This window comes from Scylla paramamosain, unplaced genomic scaffold (assembly GCF_035594125.1).
Source record: "Scylla paramamosain isolate STU-SP2022 unplaced genomic scaffold, ASM3559412v1 Contig46, whole genome shotgun sequence".
Classification (NCBI taxonomy): domain Eukaryota; kingdom Metazoa; phylum Arthropoda; class Malacostraca; order Decapoda; family Portunidae; genus Scylla; species Scylla paramamosain.
In genome coordinates, this window is record NW_026973711.1 from 197,501 (window position 1) to 220,000 (window position 22,500).

The window sequence follows — 22,500 nt, forward strand, 5'->3', positions numbered from 1 at the left end:
CTTGCCTCACTAGATCAGTCTAAACAGTATCTTTTGATGAGTTCTGTGTCACTAAGTTTATTCAATACATCCTTTTTGTATAAATAATTTGAGCTGGAGATGTTGTGAAGGAGCCATTTTGGCTGTGGGAGCATCTGTCATACGAGTATATATATATATATATATATATATATATATATATATATATATATATATATATATATATATATATATATATATATTTATTTACCTAGTTTTGTTTTACAGGAAAAGAGCTATGCTCATGCTGTCCTGTCTCCATATCTATAAGCATTCAGCTTAACTTTAAATTCATGAATATTTTTTGCTTGTGTGTATGTGTGTGTGTGTGTGTGTGTATCATAGAAATCACTATTTCTAACTTTATAGGTATGGATACTGAAATCTGCTTATCTAGGAGCATAGTTGAAAGTTCCTACAAAGAACCTTAGGCACTTAAACTTAGATATCTGGTGATGACTTACCTAAAGAAAGTCATAATAGAATGGGTCCAGTGTACTGTAAATACTAGCTAGCTAGCACCAGTCAGCAGACTGTGCACTGCTCTCAGCCACTCAATGTGTATCTCAGCTCTGTCCCCACTTCCCTTGCTTGTGATGCTGCTAGAGGTATTTTTTTAGAATGCAAAATTATTGTGCTTATATGTAATTTTTTTGTTTCTACTTTTTATAAGTGAATGTAAACATATGTGTTGGTGTCCATCATGATTGTGTTTGTCACCCCACAAAAAATGCACTCAAAATTTGGCAATAACTTATAAAAATTACTTGGAATAACTTTCCATCATATTTTATTACAATTTTAATACAATAAATTTACAAAGTTAATTAAAAAGTACAATAAAAAATTATTTGAAATAATTTTATATTTTATTACAATATTAATGCAATTAGTTTACATAGCTGATCAGAATCACAATAAAAGAAATGCTTTGAGTAACTTTATTGTATTTTATTACAATACTAATACAATTAATTTACAAAGATAATCAAAAAGTACAATCACTGTATTGTTTACAGAAACAAAAGTATGCATATCAAGCTTCATTTAAGAAATGAAAATGATACCAGTATCTCAGAATCTACATAATTAACAGTTATTTTTATGAAAACTAAAACTGTTTTCTGATAATTTTTAGATGCGGCACATTGGGGCATTTCCCTGAGCAGCTCCTCATATATATCATTATGAGTAGTACTATACAGAGTATAGAAGTAGATATAAGAAAGAGAAAGCAGGAGAGAAAGAATGGAAAGAAGAGATAGAGAGAAAAGAAAGAGAGAGGGAAAAAGTGAGTGGGCAGTGTGCAATAATTCATGTCTGTTCCATGTATAATTTTTATAAAATTGTGCGTTACCCACCCGAACTTAATCCCCTTAAAATTGCATTTACTTCCTCTTATCCTCAAGAACTGTAGTTGATAAATAATGAATAGAAGAGTTGCCCTCCCTTATAAGGTAATAAAATTTCACAAGCCCCCAAATGAACACAGTAATTTTTATAACTTAGCCTTTGTTTTAAACTAAGCATAAGTGCTGTGAGTTTTGAGTATAGCATGCAGAGTGGGCCAGGTTTCTCATCCCCAACCATTCTCCTCTCACTTCTCTCCCCATACTCTGTACCTTCTCTCTCATGGGAAATCCCTGCCCATTCCTTGTCTTCTCTCTTCCTACCAATGCACTCCCACCAGTCAGTGGTGAGCTGACATGCAGAAGCAAAGGGCATACAGTTAGAGCTAGTCATTTCAGGTGTGTTAAGGCAATATTACAGGGGGCATAATTGTAAAGTACCTATGGGAGATGATAGTGTTATGCCTCACTCTACTTGTTGTTATTTGGCCCTACAGGAGGCTGTGATCTGGGCGGCTCTAAATATTATTTGGAAGGGCATCATTTGCCCTGTGTCTTGCCACTCATGTGTGTGTGAGTATTGGTTCCATGCGCAGTTCTAGTTTGTCCTGGTGTCCAATGTGAAATGAACATGCACCTGTCCTCTCCCCTTTTAATGAAATCCCTGTGTTTTGAGTGTCCTTGTGTTTGTTAAATGTTACTGTATGTGTCCTTAGTGTCCTTGTCTTTGCCAGAGAACTAGTTCATGTGGAGGTCTATGTTCAACCATCTCTTTCTCCAGGCTCTCCAGTTTTAAGGAAGTTTGAGCCTGTCATCAGAGGGACTGAAGACAAGTTGATCTCAGGCTTATAGTGATATAATATCCTTTTGGGCAGTGGGTGGTTAGTCACATGGGAGATAGTCCTCAGGGTATCATACCCTCATATTGTGGTGTCTTCGCTGCCTGAGCTCCCTAGAACGTGACTCGATGAGTCTTTTTGCAGTTATTGGGAGAAGCTGGCAGTGTATACTTCGTTCCCTGTTGGCTTGATAGCTGTTTGTAACCAGCCAATTGCCTGGATTCATATTGTTTGTGCCCTGCACTAGGCTACAAGAAAGGTACTTTAGGGAGAAGTTGACCCAAAGGAGTGGCAACTGGGAGAGGAGCTGGATCTGGTCATAACAATATATACATGTGTGTGTGTGTGTGTGTGTACATATATATATATATATATATATATATATATATATATATATATATATATATATATATATATATATATATATATATATATATATATATTATATTGTGCTCCTATGTTGCACAATTTTGCTGTGTCCCTAATCTGTAAGACTAGCTTTTGTGGGTTCAAGGGAATGCTTTGTTTTATAATTTTTACTTAACTTGTATTATTTACATATATTTACACTCAGATGATCATACACGACTTCCAACAACAACAAAAAACTACAAAAATTGTTTAATCTCTCTTGAAATAAATTCCATTAAATATCTTCAACACTTCACATTACACTTCCAATTCAAATCACTTCACATATTTAATACTCAATGATAAATCAGATTCTACACAAATCTCACAACTAATATTTAATGAGGAACCCATCTTACACCTACCCAATCCCTCTCTGTCAATATATAACACCAACATCTTATTCTGACTGCATTACAACTGTCTGGCTCTACTTACTTGGTACTGTGACTGGTGGCTTGCCAATCTTGACCCTCTCTGGTCTGACAGCTCTGTCTAGCTTGTTTCTCTGTCTGCTTCTGTCTATTCCTGTCTCCTACACCTCATAATTCAGTAAAATCCCTCTTATCCGGCATCAGCGGGACCGCCAACATGCCGGATACTTGAATACTGCCGGATACTTGAATAGAAGTGAAATTACGTCCACAATCACCACCCTACACTCACGCATCTTACCATAACAAAGATCAGCTGATCTTAATCAGCAGCTGATCTGATCAGCTGCTTAAGTGTAAGCACAACACACTTCCTCTTTTCTACAACTTTAGGCATGATGAAGATGTCAGGCGATAAACAGTGCACACGCGGGACAGTCACTGAGTAAACACAGTGCAGTGGGCTGCGGCTGGCGCGAAGCAGTGCGCTCTGGTGGCGAGGGGACAAAGTATGCCTCGCGCGGGAATTTTAATTGATTTTATGAGTACACATTGATTTTTTATTGATTTTAAGGCTCTGGGAAAAATGTGCCGGATACTTGAAGCTGCCGGATACTCGAATGCCGGATGAGAGGGATTTTACTGTAAACACATGATGTTAGAGCGACCCTTTGCCCCAACAAGGCTTCCATTGCTATAAGATTTATTTTCCAATACTTCTGTCATGCAGTTCATTTTCCTGTAACTTTCAATAAGGTTAATTTTCGAGTAACTATATTTATTTTCTCATTCTTTGATCATATGGTTCATTTTCCTATACTCTGTAAGGTTCACTGTCAAGTAACTATATTTATATTCCCATATTTTGATCATACAGTTTATTTTCCCTCAAGTTTCAATAAGGTTCATTCTCAAGTAACTCTGGTAATCACATCTAATCAGAGCAAGGAGGCAGCATTTCCTATGGTGTGCCAGCTGTCCATGTTGTCCATGTCATCTGCTAACAGTGACCTATGCTTCCCTCGTATACTAATTCAGTGATAGCCACCTGGGTATCTCTTCGTGTAATCTGGTGCTAATCTCCAGCTTTATTAGTCTTGTGACGACTCACCACATCTTGTTCTCCTCGGTGGTCATGTCTCGTCTCTTATCTGTAAGGGTGGCAATAGCTTCCTGGTACCTCCTTTTGTGTTTATCATCTTCCTCCCTCATTTGTTCTTTCTACTTAGAATGTTTTTTTTAATCAGAAAGGATGTATTGAAAGAATTTAGTGAAACTGAACTCATCAAAAGATATTGTTTAGACCAAGCAGGCATTCTCTTTGTCACTGATCTAGTGAGGGAAGCCTTACAGAGTGACACAGAGAGGAGCAATTCACTTACTGCCAAAATTGAGGTGATCATAACACTTAGACATCTTGCTGCTGGGAAAAGCTACTGGGAAAGTGCAGTTGTGCAGTACTTATGGCATTGTGGGTCATAGAGATACCCACAGGAGGCATGGGATTACTCCTGAGTGCCAAAAGTTGTTTGTTTACATTGAGGTTCTTCAACATCTTCAAAGACAGTAATTCATACTGTCTTACCTTCTGTGTCTCTCCTCCAAATATATAAAAACAAAGGAAATTTTTATAGAAACTATAAATTATTAACAAATGGTCACTTTTGCTGTCTTGTAGTATTTAAAATCATGTAACTTTGTTCAAAAACTGAATCATGGTACAGTAACCAAAGCAATTATGAGTTAAAATTTTTGTTAAAAAAACTGAGTTGTTTGAAAAGGGAGATGTTCGGTAACCGAGTTCCAATATATATATATATATATATATATATATATATATATATATATATATATATATATATATATATATATATATATATATATATATATATATGAGAGAGAGAGAGAGATATCCAAGAACTTAAACATAAACATGACTTTCCAGAATCGCAAGCTGATGCCCAAGTTTGTGGTGAAAGAAATGGAGTCCCTTTATCTGGAGGAGCTTAAGACTTCAATAAACCTCTTGATGGCCAACCTAGAGAGTCTTCCTGTTTCAAAATGTTCACAGGAAGGCAAATATGGGTTACAAAAACTCAGAAAGTACAATCATAGGTAAGTCTCTGACCCTCTGTGCTCTTTTTCCCTCTCTCTGTTCTTTTTCTTTCTATTTTATTTTTTCAGGCATTATGTCTATTCTGCCTTTGGCCTCTAGTGGAAGATGAGTGCTGATATTCACATCCACTTGCCTTTGCTATTTCCCCATGAACGTAGAGCTGTGTGCCTCCACCATAGACTGTATTGTCTATTTTTTATGCTTACATGATTTTTGTTGATAGTATAATTAATTTTGTTATGTGCTTTTACCACATCATAGCATTTTCTTAGAGTATTTTGAACACTGCTTATTTTCAAAAGCATATTTTATTGTGCTCTTGTATTATTTGGTTTGTAAAATGCATTTATCTCATTCTCACAGTTTTTTCTGTTTACTTTAGAACTTCAGAAACTTTTATATAGTTACCCATTTTTAGAATTCTAAAATATTTTTTGCAAGGGAGAGTTTCAACAGGAAGTTATGCATGCTTTGACATTATCCAGTTTTTATTATCCTGTTACATATTGCATTTTAATTAAACTTTGAGCCAACTGTGGGTATATATATATATATATATATATATATATATATATATATATATATATATATATATATATATATATATATATGCAAACATACAGTATAGCTTTAACCAAAATAATTTATCATGTTTTCACTTGATTCCCTCTTAATCAAATATGGTTGGTGTGCAGAGGCCTGTGTCTTTTTATTTTAATTCAACTCCATTTAGTTAGATTGCAGTGAAAAGACCATCTGTAGCTTTTAATTTTGTCACTACCAACCTCCTCCCACTGATTCTTGTTTTTGGCGGAGAGGGAAAACATTTGTGTGTGTGTGTGTGTGTGTGTTGTGTGTGTGTGTGTGTTGTGTGTATATATATATATATATATATATATATATATATATATATATATATATATATATATATATATATATATATATATATATATATATATATATATATATATATATATATATAACACATACCCACTCAATACACAGATTTAAACATATTTACGTAAGCATGAATTTTCAGCAGATTAGTCACGGACAATTTCCATGACATGTTGACATTTTCTAGAGTAAGTAATATCATCATACTATGTATATACAGTTAAAACTTCTACATTGAGCCTTTTATAAGAAATGGAAAAATATATATATAAAAAAAACTAGAAAATGATCACCAGTGGGAATCTTTTTTTGGGGGAGTCAACAGATTGCTTTTGTTCAAACTTCTCATTTTCAGATGGGCTCCCAAAATTCTGCCCCCCGTGCTAGAGTTTCTTGTAGGGATCTTCGCCACGATAGGCTGCCCCTCCCTTATTGCAAACGTAGCAGCCTTTTGGTATATTTTTAAAATTTCTAGTCCATGTTTCAATACCCTGTTTCTATCCAGTTGTGTCGTTAACCATTTAGCTGAAACTATGATATTGTCTTAGTATCCTGTACTTTGCATCATACTACTACTACTACTACTACTACTACTACTACTACTACTACTACCATCACTGCTGCTGCTGCTGCTGCTACTACTACTATTTCTATTACTACTACTATTAATGCTAATACTACTATTACTATTACAACAACAACAACAACAACAACTACTACTACTACTACTACTACTACTACTACTACTACTACTACTACTACTACACTACTACTACTACTACTACTACTACTCTTACTATGATCACTACTATTACTACCATTACTTGAAATTATATTAATTTTGTACATTATTTATAAAAAACTTATTTAACATTATGTATCTTAAATACCATAAATGTTTTTTGTTATTTGGATTTGATGCTGCACATGCATTTTATATTGTTGCATGGGGTATTTCCATTCAGTTCATATCTTTTCTCCTTTGCAGATATTTTTCCTTGTTGAATTAACATTAATTTTAGCAAGTCTTGGCATTTCCCCTGTAAGTGATCCTCTCACCAGCTTCACTTACTACTGATAGTTGAATTGAATTATGAATGGTAATTCCATCATTGCCTTGCAAACTTCATGGTGTAGTATTATACATCAGCCAGTAGGATGTGTTCCTAGACATTTTATGGGCTAATGATGAAGGTCCCTCATGGACAATGTAGTTTTTCATTTGATATTGTCAGGATTTTGTATTGAAATCCTTAATTCCTACAATTTTTTTTTTTATTCGATACAATGAATGCATATGCTCAAGTCTCCAATTTCTATCCAAGTCTCCAAATCCTTTCACAAAATACATTTTTATGATAGCTTTTTTAAGATCCATGCTCCCCACTACACTAAACAAAAAAGCCACAGGGAAAATATAGAACACAATAAATCTTTTATTGTTGTAAGTCATATATGTATATATATATATATATATATATATATATATATATATATATATATATATATATATATATATATATATATATATATATATATATATATATATATATATATATGAGGCCCCCCGTGGCAGAAGAGTACTAAGTACCAAAATCAATATTCGCCAGAAATGAAGGTCAAAGTTTTGTAACTTTTACGAAAATGTCAATAGCCGTACAGTAAAGCTAGAGTAAAGTTATATACACCAAATTAAAGCCCTGAAACACACCTATAACATGACATTAAAACAGAGGAAATAAAAAAATCATCATCTGGAAAAAAATAAACATTTCCATTATTGATTCGTATTTTTTTTTTTTTTTTAGTTTTTACTCAGCTATGTTCAATGATATTGGTGTCTTGGTATCTTGCACTTCTCACTTCACACAATCCTGAGGTAACACTAACTTTCCCTTTTTTTATTACAGGTATCACTAACTTTCATTGTTTATTACACACTTCCCCCCTCCCCCCCACCCCTCAATGCCTTTACGATTCGTACTCCAACAGTTCATCCAAGTTGTCGTGTTCACCATCATCTTGAGTGCTATTGACATCACCTGCTTGGGCGTCGATGATAGACCGGTAGAATGGATGGGCATTTTGGGGCATGAGTGCAACTAGATTGAGGCAGAGCGGGGCTGAGGCGGGAGAAGATACGGCGCTCTCATTGGCTCAGCGCTCTGACGTCACAGCACTCCGCGGTCTCTCATTGGCTGGATGGAGATAGTACGCTTCTGCACGGGCGACTTCCAACACCGAGTCAACACCTAGTCGCTAAGGAAAAAAATACTTTGCAAACAACGGGAAATTGAACCTTGTTAACATGGTGGAAAAAGTATACTATCTACACCAAAATGCGCATTAAGCCTTGGAGCACCTGATGAGGCAAAAAACGCCATTTTGCTCCCGATGGCGCTTAGTACTCTTCTGCCGCGGGGGGCCTCATATATATATAAAATTTAAGATACGACTCTGATGATATCTAAATGGTCATGGTCATAGAGCCTTTAGTGTATAATGCAGGGCATTTCTGATAGATAACTTTGTAAAATCAATTTGAAAGTATGCAGTTTAACTTTTTATTTACTTATTTTATTTATTTATTTTTTTTTTTTTTATGTGCCATAAAAACTGAAGACATATTATTTTTACTGTAGAAGTGTGGTGCTGTGCATTGTGCTGTGTGGAATCTTTGGCAAAGGATGCTAGGGTGGCTATACCCATGAGTCTTGACCTCACCAAAGGCCGCATTGAAGACCATACCTAAGGCATCATCTTGACATTAATTAATTCACTTCTGCAGTACAGTCCATTAGCATAGGGTATTGATGGACTGTGCTGTTTTTTGCATTTGTAAACCTGACATGTACATAAGAGTAAAGGATAGTGCATATTCTTGATCATGGCTTATGTAAAACTGAATTTTGTGCACCATTCCATTAAATTTTATATTTGTCAGAAGGCTTGCCATGTAAATTTAGCTTTTAATTATCTTTAGCTTTAAATTTAATTCAAACTAAAACTTTGAGTGTGTTTATGCATTCATTTTTTTTTTTTTTTGTGTGTGCATGTGTGTGTGTGTGTGTGTGTGTGTGTGTGTGTGTGTATTTACCTAGTTTACCTAGTTGTATAGTACAGGGTCCGAGCCAAAGCTCAATTAGTCCCGTCTCTATACCCGAATTTGTCCAATTTCTCTTTAAACATGTGCACACTCTTTGCCGCAACCACCTCTTCTTTTAAGTTATTCCATATTTCAACCGTTCGATGCGGGAAGCTGTATTTCTTAATATCTCCCAAACAATGACTCTTCTTTAATTTCTTCATATGTCCCCTTGTACGTCTATCTCCTTCCTCCACTTTTACAACTAGGTCATCTCTGTCTATCTTCTCCATGCCATTTACTAATTTGAACATTGTTATCAGGTCTCCTCTTTCCCTTCTTTCTTGCAGTGTTGGTAATCCAATTTCTTCCAGTCTTTCCTCGTAACTTAGGTCTTCCAATTCAGGTATCATTTTCGTAGCTGTTCTTTGTATTCTTTCCAAATTCCTTATATCTTTCTTCTTGTGTGGAGACCATACCACTGCTGCGTATTCCAGTTTGGGGCGTATCATGTGTGTTATGATTTTCTTCATCATTTCTTTGTCTAGGTAATTAAATGCCATCCTGATATTTGCTAGCAAATTATATGTAGAGCCAAATATTCCATTGATGTGTTTTTCTGGTGATAGCGTGTCTTGAATTATTACTCCCAAGTCTTTTTCTTCTTTGCTCTTTCGTATTGTGATTCCTCCCATCTTATACTCCCATGAAGGTCTCCTTTTACTTCTTCCCATCTCCATTACATGGCACTTTTGTATATATATATATATATATATATATATATATATATATATATATATACAGTGTAACCTCAGTTTTCAAACTTAATTCCTGAATTCGGTTCAAAACCTGAAACATTGAAAAATTAAGTGATTTTCCCAATAGGAATTGTAGTAAAATAGATTAACGGGGGACCACACAGATGACTCCAATTTTTCCAAGGTTGTACTTAGAGCTAAAGTCTTATAACCATTGTGTTTCTCATGAGCATTTACATATTCTGACCAAGTTTCATAACTATTGGGTCATAGATAGTATATATTTTATTTGTTTTATATGCGGTCATATAAAATTCAATTTAAAATCGTAGATTTTTTTTTTTTATGAGATATTTATTTCAGCGTATTCTGAAGACATTCAGCAATGAAACTATGTTCTGGAATTTCTCCTATCACTCCGAAATATGTTGAAAATGCCACTTGGAAAAAAAGTATAAAATTTCATCCTCATTCGTGATTTTTTCAGAAGCAGCAGATTTATTTATTGTCCAAAATCGCTACATACTTTTATACATATATATGCATGTAAAACATGTGTGAAGTGTTAGTTCTGTATTGCAGAAATTACAGGAGATATTGGCCAAGAAAGTGGGAAAAACGTGTTTTCAGAAAATCACAAATAAAAAATTTTTTGAGTTACACAGCTTGAATGGCAAATTACTTTAGTGTCCCATTTTCTAGTACTCTTTCTTGAGTATGTAGATTATAGAAAACGTGAATTGGTAATGGTGGTCTATAGAAATAAAATTATACACTATATGAATTATAAAAAAAAATAAATAAATAAAATACGTGCTTACACACACACACACACACACACACACACACACACACACACACACACACACACACACACACACACACACACACACACTGAGTAGGCCTATGTTGTGTGTGTGTGCGCTGAGGGAAAGAAAGGTAATATTTCCCCGAGACCACGTGCTCGCCACGCGGATGGGTATACTAGCTGTCAGGCTAGCGCGTTGTAGACCTGTCAGTTTCCTGCCAAGAACCTGTACGTGACCTGTAGGTACTACGACGCCTCGGCCACATGTGTTCAGACTCTATCGAGACATCCCTCTGGTAGGATGTGTTTCTGCTAATAATTCATATGGAGTATAAGTTTGCAAATATTGGATAAAAATTATAGCGCTCTATTTTACAATTTTTCAGTTCAATAATTCATATGGAGTATAAGTTTGCAAATATTGGATAAAAATTATAGCGCTCTATTTTACAATTTTTCAGTTCAGCATGGATCAAGAAAGACTCAAACAGATGATACGAACGATGAAGGCAATGAATGAAAGGAGGAGGCGATTAGGCCTCCAAGGCTATTTTATAATAAAGACCGATAGATATGTGATGGTGGACGGTCCACCATCACCACCACCACCACCACCAAATGAGCTCCGGGAGAACTCCCCTGAGTTATAAAAAAAATAAATAAATAAATAAAAAAATAAAAAAAAAAAATTGTACACACACACACACACACACACACACACACACACACACACACACACACACACACACACACACACACACCGCACAAGTGAGGTGTGTGTGTGAACACCAAAGGTTTACCATGGGGGTGGGTCAGATTACACACACACACACACACACACAAAGAGAGAGAGAGAGAGAGAGAGAGAGAGAGATGAGCAGACGCGTTTATTATAATATATAATATTTTATTTTATTTTGGCCTTTACCGACAAGTTTTACTCGTCTCACCCCTGGGGGCTTTTCGAAGTAGCTGTTTCCTTGGAGAGGGGTTTATTTTTACCAGGGATGGGCCTCTTCCCTCTCCTCCTCAGCTATTTCTACCCAAAAAAGTTACAACTTAGAATCCTCCAGCTTCATAACTTGTACCTTCCCTTGCTCTGAGGCTCTCTTCCTTTCTCATATCTTTTGATTTCTTTCTTCTTCTTTCTTCTTTTTGTTGTTGTCTTATCAGGTACTTAGAAGTACTTCTCCTGTCACGTTTCTTGGCAATTTCTTTGCCGACAGGTCCAAGCCTTTCGTGGAGAGTCCTTGTGTACCCAAAGTTGAAACATGTTATTGCTTTTCCAATAAGATATTGCATTCTAACACTATGAAAGAATCTGATCTTAGGTGCCATTGACCACATGACTCCATTCAGGCTCTCATTTGCATTTTGCGTGAAGCCACTGCACCTTGACAGGAGTTCGTCCGCGCAAAATCTTTTATACACTTGCAACAGCTCCTCCTTTACGTCTTTCCTTATGGGGTGGCGAATTTTCTTATTATGCATACCAGCAGGCACTTCTTTATTCTCATGAATTAGTTTATTATAGAAACACCAAGTTTCTTCGCCTTCAGGGCACATGTGATGTGCAGGACTGTCATCTGTGCTGGCGCAGTGTTCTAATGATGTACATGTATTTCAATATACACTGTAATGAACAAATGCCATTAAAGATGAAGTCTTAAAACTATTTAAATAATTCATGAGAGCAGGTCACCACTTTATGTACAGGACATAAGGTGAGGAGTTATGACCTTGTAGCTCTGTAGGAATGAAAGGTTAGCTCTCCTTCTGTTCATGTATATGTGGTCATCTGAAGTAAAAAAAACAACAACCCTACTTTTTTGTGTGTGCTTTTACCTAGTTGAGGTTTACAAGAAATAAAGTCACACTCATGTGGTCCCATGCATGTGTTTTTGTGACAAGACTATAGATAGTTTATCTCATGCCCAGATGAATGTGCAGGCAAAGATATGAAAAAAAGAAATAAGCATGATATTTTTATATATATTTATGACCTCTGACTGTTTTGGAGAAAGTGTAGGGCATAATTGATGACCATTTGTACACCTGAATGGACTAGAGAAAACAAACAGTTATGGGATTCCCAAAGCAAAGCATTGGCAGTTGGGGAGAGGAAGATGTTATGCACCTTTTCTTATTCAGATTTCATCCTTTCCATGTCAAGCTTTTCTTGTGTAGTCAACAAAATAATGAAACTCCTGGACTTTGTGGATTTTCAGTTTCCATTTGGAGGTTCCTTTCACTGATATTACTTTAAAGTTTTCCTTAGCTCTAGGCCATAGTAGGCTTACCAGTATAGCTGAAAGAACTCTCCAGTGCTTTAATGGCTCAAATGATGGAAGAAAACTTTGCATTGATTTAAGTAGATGATTCTACCTCAGAATTATTTAATTTCTCTTATTAAATCTAGCATTTGGTTTAGCAGTTTTCTTCAGTTTATTTTACCAATTATTAGTTGCAAAATTAGAGGGCTTCTTCATTTTGTTTTTTATGATTTTATTAATTTTGTTAGTTTCATGTTAAGTAACTTGAATTTGAAATCTTTGTTCAACTTCACCTCTTCTGAAATAATTAATCACAAGATCTTTTCTTAGCATTTTGTCTTCTCTTTACTTTATCCATTGTGGTGGAAGGTTTTCCCAGTAATTTTGACATAGCATTGTCTATCTGTTCTGTTTGCCAGTGTTGATATTAGTGTATATTAATGAGTGATGTTTTTCTGTCATCATGTAGTCTTTCTCTAATCCTGCCTCTCAACTGTGCAATTTTGTACTTTTGATCATGCTGATTGATCACTGCTGAGTTCCTTTTTGAGCGACTTAGTTTTAAAATTCCTTGTGTGTTTTAGTCAAACCTGTCTAAAATTTCTTACATGTGTTAGTTCAGCAATAAGCCATTTCAACCAGTATGCCAGTATTTCCTCCCTCAAGTAGATAAATCGGCAATATCATCAGCCAAAGTAATGACCATCATATGTTAAAGTTGCTTTTTATGTGTGTGTATTTTTCTTACGTATTTGTTTGTTTTTCTAAGAATGAAGTGGCATTCACATGCCTCATTGCTTATGGGATGGTGTATGTTAAACTTGTAGATGGCTAGCACTCATGGGAACATGTTTGTTGCGTCGTGCAGTATTATAGAAGAAATTATGTACGTGCAATTTATTATAGACAGCTTGGAATGGGCTTTGTCTTAATTGTGTGCATGTTTTTTTGTGTACTATTTGAATATGTATATGCTATATTGTAAAATTTCAAGATAAAAGAATGTGTGTGTGTGTGTGTGTGTGTGTGTGTGTGTGTGTGTGTGTGTGTGTGTGTAAAAGTGTGTGGCTGCGTGTATATGTGTATTTGTGTTTATTACAGGTCGTCTTATAATGTGATATATTGTTCCAGAGTTTTCTAACTTAAAAGTCACTTTTGAAATGTGATATTAGTAGTAACTAAAATTATATTGTCCAAACTAGTGCTTGATGTTTAGTGGTGGCTTGGAAGGTTTGGTATGTGAACACAAAAACAAAATAGTTTTGATAACCTAAACATCCTGAATTTCTCCTGCTGGGAGTGATGGTCACAAAGCTGCTTTTGCTTTCTGTAGGCAAGCTTCATTGCCAATTCTCCCCCAAACACAGAAGACATTCCATATCTAGTCCTCTCATTTAAAAGGTGAAAACATTCATCAGGGATGTTATAAATGATCCAGTGCCTTTCAAGAGCACTTGATCTTCCTCTGCAACTGTTCATCATAAGCAAGCTAACAAAATTATGTGAAGTTTGAGGATACTTAAGCTTGAAAAATCACCTTAAATAATATTTGATTAACAGATGCTATATATAAGAATTACATAGTTTGTTTTTATTACACTTTTAGTTATTATTTATATTTCATTTTTGTGTTCAAATAGTTGTGCTGGTTGACAGCTTTGGTCTCAGCTGTGAGGCATGGGATGCATTACCCCATAGGTACTATAATGTATTTCAGTGCATGCTAGAACAATCAGTGCAATTTAAATTAAAATTGAGAAGCAATTACTTTAGTTTTAGTTTAATCCATTGTATGTATTGTTTATTTTGAATAAGCATTTAGATGGTTAGGCTTCTGTGTTGTGCAGGATTGGATTTGGCAATGTTTACATTTGAGACCAACAGTGTATTATTACATTACAAAGTTGTTGGCTGCCAGGCAGGCAGTACCTTATAGAATTGTATGTATTTCCCTGAATAGTGAGGCATCTCAGTAAAGAAAATACTTGACTAAGGATGTGATAAAGTTTGAGGATGTGATAATGATGTGTATAGTCTTTGTAACAGTACCCTTTTCCTGTCCTGTTGTTATTTTAGCATATTTGTCATCAGTGTATGTCATCTGCATTTTGATCACACTGCTCACATTGGCAAGGATGATAATTGCATTAAGAATGGTATTTGCTCATGAATTCATCATCTGTGCGAAATCATCTGTAATATGGTGTCAGGTGTGAGCTGTTATTGTAAAGCTATTTGGTGCATAATGTGAGAATTTCACTCATGCATATTTCAGATGTAATTAACTTTTCTTTTATTATATTTGCCAGAAATGCTTATTAATATTATCAATATGTGGGTATTACAAGTTAAAGTTTGGTGGCTTCCTTTCCAGTATCCATCACTGATGCTCTCCAGATCATTGATGCTAAGTGTACCAATGGAGGTGCTTTGCTGTACATAATTTATTACTTTTAATGTGTTTTAATTTGTGTTATAATTTCTTGTTTCAATTAAGTGAATTCTAGATATTTTCACTTCACTACAAAAATAGTATATAGTAAAGTGAAATGGTCCATCTCTAGTTAACATTTTTTTTTTTTTTTTGATATGTTAGTAGACTGAAGACTTTTTATTTGTATATTTTTTTGTGAAAAGATTGATGGATTCTGTCCTGTAATAGTTGTATGATCAATTTTTTTATTTGTATATTTTTTATGAAAAGATTGATAGATTCTGTCCTGTAATAGTTATATAATCAAATTGTTGCACCACTGACTGTTTCCTGCACTTAATTCATTACATTGTTTTGTGGATTTCCATTTCTGTTCAAGACAGTTGACTCTTTGCAGTGGCTTCTGTATAGAAATAACATACAAAGTGATATAGTTCTTTTATACATTTATTATAAATATATTTGCATTTTGATTAATTGAATCTAAATATTCTTCTCAACTAACAAAGTACACGAGACTTACCGTAGGTCAGTTGAAGTGTACTTCTAATTTTTCGAGGCAAATCACCTCTGCTGGTGCGGAGATTTCACATGAGAGAGAGAGAGAGTGCGTCACGCGCTGCCGGCAGACTTTAAAGCAAGGACTCGACATCCACATGATGAACCAATTAGGAAATTAAGTAACCTGTAGAGCTTAAGGTAGGGAGGGAGAGGAGGGCATGTGAAATCTCCGCACCAGCAGAGGTGATTTGCCTCGAAAAATTAGAAGTACACTTCAACTGACCTACGGTAAGTCTCCTGTACTTTGTTAATTTTACCTCGGCAAAATCACCTATCCGCTGGGCGGACATTTCCCATGAGGCTTTGAAGCCATGTGGATGACGAGGGAGGATGCAATAGTAGAGAGGAAAAGGAAATGCCCCACAAGAAACAGTACTATAACTATTATTCCATGGAAGGATCTTGTACATGAGACAATCATACAATTGGTGCATAAAATAAGGTACATTGCATCCAAACTTAATCCAATCTACAAACAATGTTGAAATATGGTAACGGTTCACATCATAAGGTAAACCTAAGGTACTAGGTACTAAATACTTAAAATATCCGTGTACTGCAACACTGGAGTGCAGCAACAAACCCAAATCATGTCTTATTCTAGCACTGCATCCTGAAAGAGGTCAGAAGCAGCCACAATGTTCTTATTATATTATTTTGCAAAGGTAGATTCCCTAGACCAGCCCGCCTTAGCCATAATGCATGCGACAGGGACAGCCGCCACTCCAGCTTTTGAAGCTGCTGCTGGCCGCACACTACCAGCGGAAAACTTTGAGATGTCTATGCCGGACATGTGGAGAATGGTCCTGACCCAACGGGCAATAGTGTCTTTGGAAACTGATTTGTGGGGTTTTATGAAGCTAATGAGGAGCCTGGCATCAGTGTGCATCTCATCCTGTCTAAGCTCTTTAGTCACATCAATGTACCTCAGGAGAGTGCTACAGACACATAATCGTGGATCCTTAGGGTAACGATGGAATGTGACCCTGTTGATGTTAAAATTTGGTCTGGATTGTTTAAGAGTGCCTCCCAACTGTACTGAAATGGAGTGTTCATTAATGAGCATGTCTCTGATTAACAGTAGTTGTAAAGTTTGAATTCTGGCAGCTTGAGTTAAGGCCATCATCATAACCAATTTTAGCGTTAATTCTTTAAGGGTTAATGCATGTAAGGGGAACATGGACCTTAGTTGCTCTAAGACAGGTTGGACGTCCCAAGTGTCAGTGTACCTGGGCTGAGGAGTTCTAAGATTGAAAACCCCTCTCATGAATCGGATGACCAAAGGGTGATTTCCTGCCCTGCATCCGGCCACCACAATGCCGAGAGAAGACAGGGCACCCCTCGCAGTGTTCACACACTCATAACCCACACCCCTGTCAAAGGTTTCCGTCAAAAAATTTACAATGTGACCTACAGTTGGAGAAGTGGGATCGACATTCCGTCTACCACAAAACAACGACCACCTCTGGACATGTGGGCGGTATTGCCTCTCAGTACCTGGTTTCCAGGAGGCAAGTATGATGTCCGCAGCAGCCGGCGAAACTCCTCGTTTCTGCAAGTTTTCCCTGACAGAAGGCATGCCATGAGCCTCGTGTGGGACATGATGGGGTGTGGATCTGTTGTGGACGGGTGTGTTAGAACATTCCTCCTGTTCGTTATCAAACGTGGGAAGTCTATTAGCAACTGGAGCAGCATGCCCATCCAACACTGGGACGGCCACAGAGGAACCACCATCCAGCCTCGTGCTTGCTCCGCACGTAACTTCTGAAGGCACCTAGCAATTAATGAGAATGGGGGGAAAATGTAAGACAAATCAAAGTTTGACCAGTCCAAGGAAAAAGCATCAAAATATTTAGCCTCCGGATCTGGCAACCACGAACAGAATGTATTAACCTGTTTGTTAAGCCTTGAGGCAAATAAATCAATGGACGGTGTCCCAAAAACATTACACAAGGTAGTAAAAATGTGTGAGTCGAGTTTCCACTCATGTCTGTCATTAATCTTGCGAGAGGTCCTTCCCCGGTATGTGCGAGCATGTAACCCATGAGTCATGTTCCAGACAACAATCCCAAATCTGGGTAGCAACATCATTACAGGACTTGGACTTTGTGCCTCCCATTTCATTGACATAGTTTATGGCAGTGGTATTATCACAAAAAACTCTAACATGTCTACCTTCCAGCTCATGTTCAAATGCTTGCAAAGAGAATAGAATGGCTTTCATCTCCAGGATGTTAATGTGAAGCTCCTTTTCATCCAGGGACCAAGTACCACTTGTAATCTGACACCCCAAATGACCCCCCCAACCAAGGCTGGAGGCATCAGTAAATAAATCGATGTCAGTACCTGGCCTAAAAATGTGTCTGTGGTGTCTGTCCACATTGTCTAACCACCAGGAAAGGTCTAGTTTCATGTCTGCAGTAATATTCAAAGGCCTGTCAAAATTACCATACTCTTGTTTCAAAGCGGCAATTTTTCCCCCCTCCAACTTCCTGTAGTGAAGTTTACCTAACTCCACTGCTGGGATCGCAGCCACCATGAGGCCGATCACCCTGGCCACCTCTCGAATGGGGGCAACATCTTTACACAAAAGTTCTGCACATCCTTGGCGAATTTTGATTAGTCTACGCTCAGGTAAAGAGCCAGTCATGAACTTGGTGTTAATAACATTGCCTAGGTATTCAATACATTGTGTGGGGGTGAGAACAGACTTCTCCATATTGATACAAAAGCCTAACCTCTGCAACAGAGAAATGGTGGCCTGAATCGCCTGAAGACATCCTGAGTAAGAGTTACTGCAAATTAATGTGTCATCTATAAAGCTGGTGATAGTGTATCCTTCCTGCCTTAAAGTAGCAAATACTGGCTTCATCAGTTTGGTGAAAAGCCGAGGTCCCTCAGAAATGCCATTAGGGAGGCAGGTGAATTGATAGATAACACCTTGCCATGTAAAACATAAAAATCATTGTTGCTCATCTGCAACCCTAACAGAATAATAAGCATGCCTGAGATCGACAGAAGCCAAAAAATCACCCTGGTTGATGAGCCTGATGGCCTGTTCAAAATTTTCCATTTTAAAATGTTTATATGGTATGTATTTGTTTAACCTCTCCAAGTTAAGAACCAGGCGAAATTCCCCGTTTTTCTTTTCTCGCAAAAAAATAGGAGAGATAACCTGCTGAGTTTGTTTGTGTGTGACTTTAATGACTTTAAGCTGTAAAAGTTTTTTGATCTCCAGAAATTATCCCCTGTTGCACAGTGTTGAACCTGTATTCCAAATCATTAAAAAATAAAGGATGAACACTATCGACATCAATATCAAGGTGGCAATGCTGAACAATATCCAAAATGACAGGGTCACTGGTAATTTTACGCCACTCATGCAGGAAAGAGTGTAGTCTGCCAGCTTCAAAACATGCACTTGCCTGTAAGTTTACTGGGGCTGCCTGCTGCGGCCGCCCCAGCTCTTGGAGTTTTTTGGCTCCACATCCTGACGAGTGGAAGGCAGTCGTGGGGCAGCCCTGGAGCCGTACCTCTGTTGCCCGTAGGGTTGGAACCTGGCGTAATATCCCCTACTAGCAGGCTTGTTCCAATATCCACCAGGGCGTTTACCTGCGAACTTGCTAGTAAAGGCAGGCTTTTTCTGCGAGAACTTACTCCGCAGTTTCTCCGCTTCCTCAATTTGTCTGGCAGACTGGGACACATCGTCACCGAACAGAAAGCGAGTAATTGGCACCTTATCTGAACAAAGATGAGCATATTTATAGTTTATCTCGCGTTTCATGACAAAACGCCTGGCCAAATTGTTCCTGTGATTGGCATTGCCTAGCAATGCCAATGCACCATTTAGCATGCTCACCTCATGTGCCAACTTGGGGTTACCTTCCTGTTCAGCCAAATCATCCAGTGCCACTAAGGATTTGGTGATAATGGTTGAAGCCCGCAGGATGTCCTTATTTACCTCCTTCAAGCGGAAGTCTGTCTTCCTGGCATCCAGCTTCAGGGCCTCCAACACCTGTGGGTTGCATTCCACTGGCGCAAGAGCATGGCAGTTATTAGGCCTCTTGACAACATCATCCTCACACATGGCTTTGTAGTCCTCCTCTCTCATACCATTATCAAAGAGAAAGTTTACCATCTCTGCCACTCTATTGTCAATGTCAGCAACCACCGTGTCAGAAGGACCAAAGGCCTTAGTGCCCTGAATTAAGGTGCTGTCAGCAGGGGCGGCAGGCATCGACACTGCCTCATCCTCACTCATCCTGGCCGAGAAACCAGAAAAAGTGGCAGAACAAGGAGGCGACAAACCCCAGCCCCCCAGAGTACTGTCCTCCACAGTCACCTGCGCCGACCCAGTAGGGGGTGGTAGTTGCCGTCTGTCTGCCTGCAAGGCCTCCACTTCACCCCGCAAATCAGCCAAGGCGTCCAACACAACTGACCAAGGGGGAGGAGCAGGAGAAGTGCCGCGGGAACCACGTGCGTCAGCACTGTTACGTAATCTCACGCAACCATGCCTCCCACTCAAGCGACGAGATGAATGATCCCTGTGCCTGTCGTCGTCATCTTGAGGGCGAACAGTGGACCCAGGGAGAGGAGAAGCCCCACAGAAGGCACGTGGGGCAGGAGGGGAAGGGGATCGAGAGGCAGAGGACGCTTCACCAGACTCCGACATGGCTGCCGCACTGCGATAAGGAGAACAAAGCCGTAAGCTTCCCACACAGTTCCATCGTCAGTGGAGACCGATATACCAATAATACAACTCGCCCCAAAAACGGGTAACGAAGTTGAAGGCACTGTACCTGCGTAACAAGTATCGTGGCCTTATCTGAAAGAAAACAGCAAAAACTTGGGAGTCCGTATGACCCAGAATGACCGTGTCTGCCCGACGCGGCGATCAGCAAACAACTGCCGGCAGCGCATGACGCACTCTCTCTCTCATGGGAAATGTCCGCCCAGCAGATAGGTGATTTTGCCGAAGTAAAATTATGACTAGCAAGTGATGTTAATAATACAGAAGCATGTACCCTCGTGTTGATAGCCATTTGGTGCATGACTGAGCAATAGACAGAAAAGTAGAATATAATGTTTTTAAGTAGCAGGTTTGTTTTGCCTTTTACATTTAAATATGAAGTTAAAACTTTCAAGGTGTACATTTAGATTAACTGATAGACATCCTGCATGTGCTTTGTAAGAACTTATATTTATTTTCAGTTCACCAGAATCTTTCACATGCTGCTACATTAAGACAGGTTAAAAGAAGCTAAATTTGTATTTTGTATTGTTGCTTTAAGCGTAAGACACAAACCACTGTGTGCTATGTAGGGACATAATTCACATCCAGCCTAACTGCAGATTAAAAGTTCATACTAAGTACAAAAGTTATTTTGAGATAGAAGAAAAATAATTCCTCAAAATTAAAAAGTGTTCATACACAGCTGAAATTTATGTAACCCCACTTGCATGTTTGTCTAATCCCTATGTTGGCCTGTGTGGATCAGTTAATGCATATTGCTTAATACTACATGTACAAGATTAAGACTAAACACTGTTGTAATACGAGTACATATTTGGTACACTTTTATTTTTAACTTATTCCCATAGCACTGGTATTCATTAGCAATAAAGAACAGGTTGAATCTGTATTTGTGTTGTAGTTTAGATTTATGATTCATCTGTAAAACTCTGCAGTTAAGTCTGTTTTATTCAAACTTGTTGTGATGAGAGTTCTGTCAAATTAGGAATAATGAACCCTTTCAGATAATGTGGTATTTACCCAAGTGAAAGTGGGTGAACCAACATGTTGCCAACAAGACTTCACTGAAGTCAATCACAAGACTGAGAGGCAGCAACTTCTCTTCTGTTGTCTTAAAGCAGCCCAAACTACCCATTATATTGAATTTTCTGACATGCTTGTGTTTTACTGCTGAAAGCTATGCTACAAGTGATGCCATAATTGAAGAGTATAGGAATTGAGAGGTGTACATGCTTCATCACAATAGTACATCACACAAGAGGGAAAAGTGTTTATTTTCAACCAGCTGAATAGCTGTTTAATGTTTTAATGTGTACTAGTCAACAAACAGAAGATGGCAACTGAATTATCACTTTTGTTTAAGTATATACAAATTTTTCCATGTTTATGAAGGTTGTGATATTCAGAATTTTAATTTAATATTTATTTTTAATATATTGAAATGTAATTGGAATAGATACAGATGTATAAGAAAAATTTACTTATTTACATCTACATAGAAAACTATATCTACAGTGATGGTGTAGCAATAGATTTGTTTTCCTTCAAGAAAAACCTTGAGGTGCAAATGAGTCTTTACACTGTCAGAATGGAAAATTGATTTATAAAGCACTGTGTAATACTTTTGTAACTTTTATTCAACTTGCATTTTCTTACTGATTTAAGTCGTATTAAATATTATTTAGGATATTTCCAGTTCTAAATATCTTGCTGTAACACACTGGTGAAAATATGAATCAGAAATTATGCATCAGACGTAAGAAGAATAAACATTATTGGGTGTTTAGTTCTTAAGAAACAGTTGTCCTCACACCATCATACAAA

The 22,500-nt window shown here is 37.4% G+C and overlaps 1 pseudogene; it reads left to right on the forward strand.

Annotated features, from left to right (window-relative positions):
* The window catches only part of LOC135098127 (calcium-dependent secretion activator-like), a 375,310-nt pseudogene that overhangs the window by 123,760 nt on the left and 229,050 nt on the right, over positions 1–22,500 (forward strand).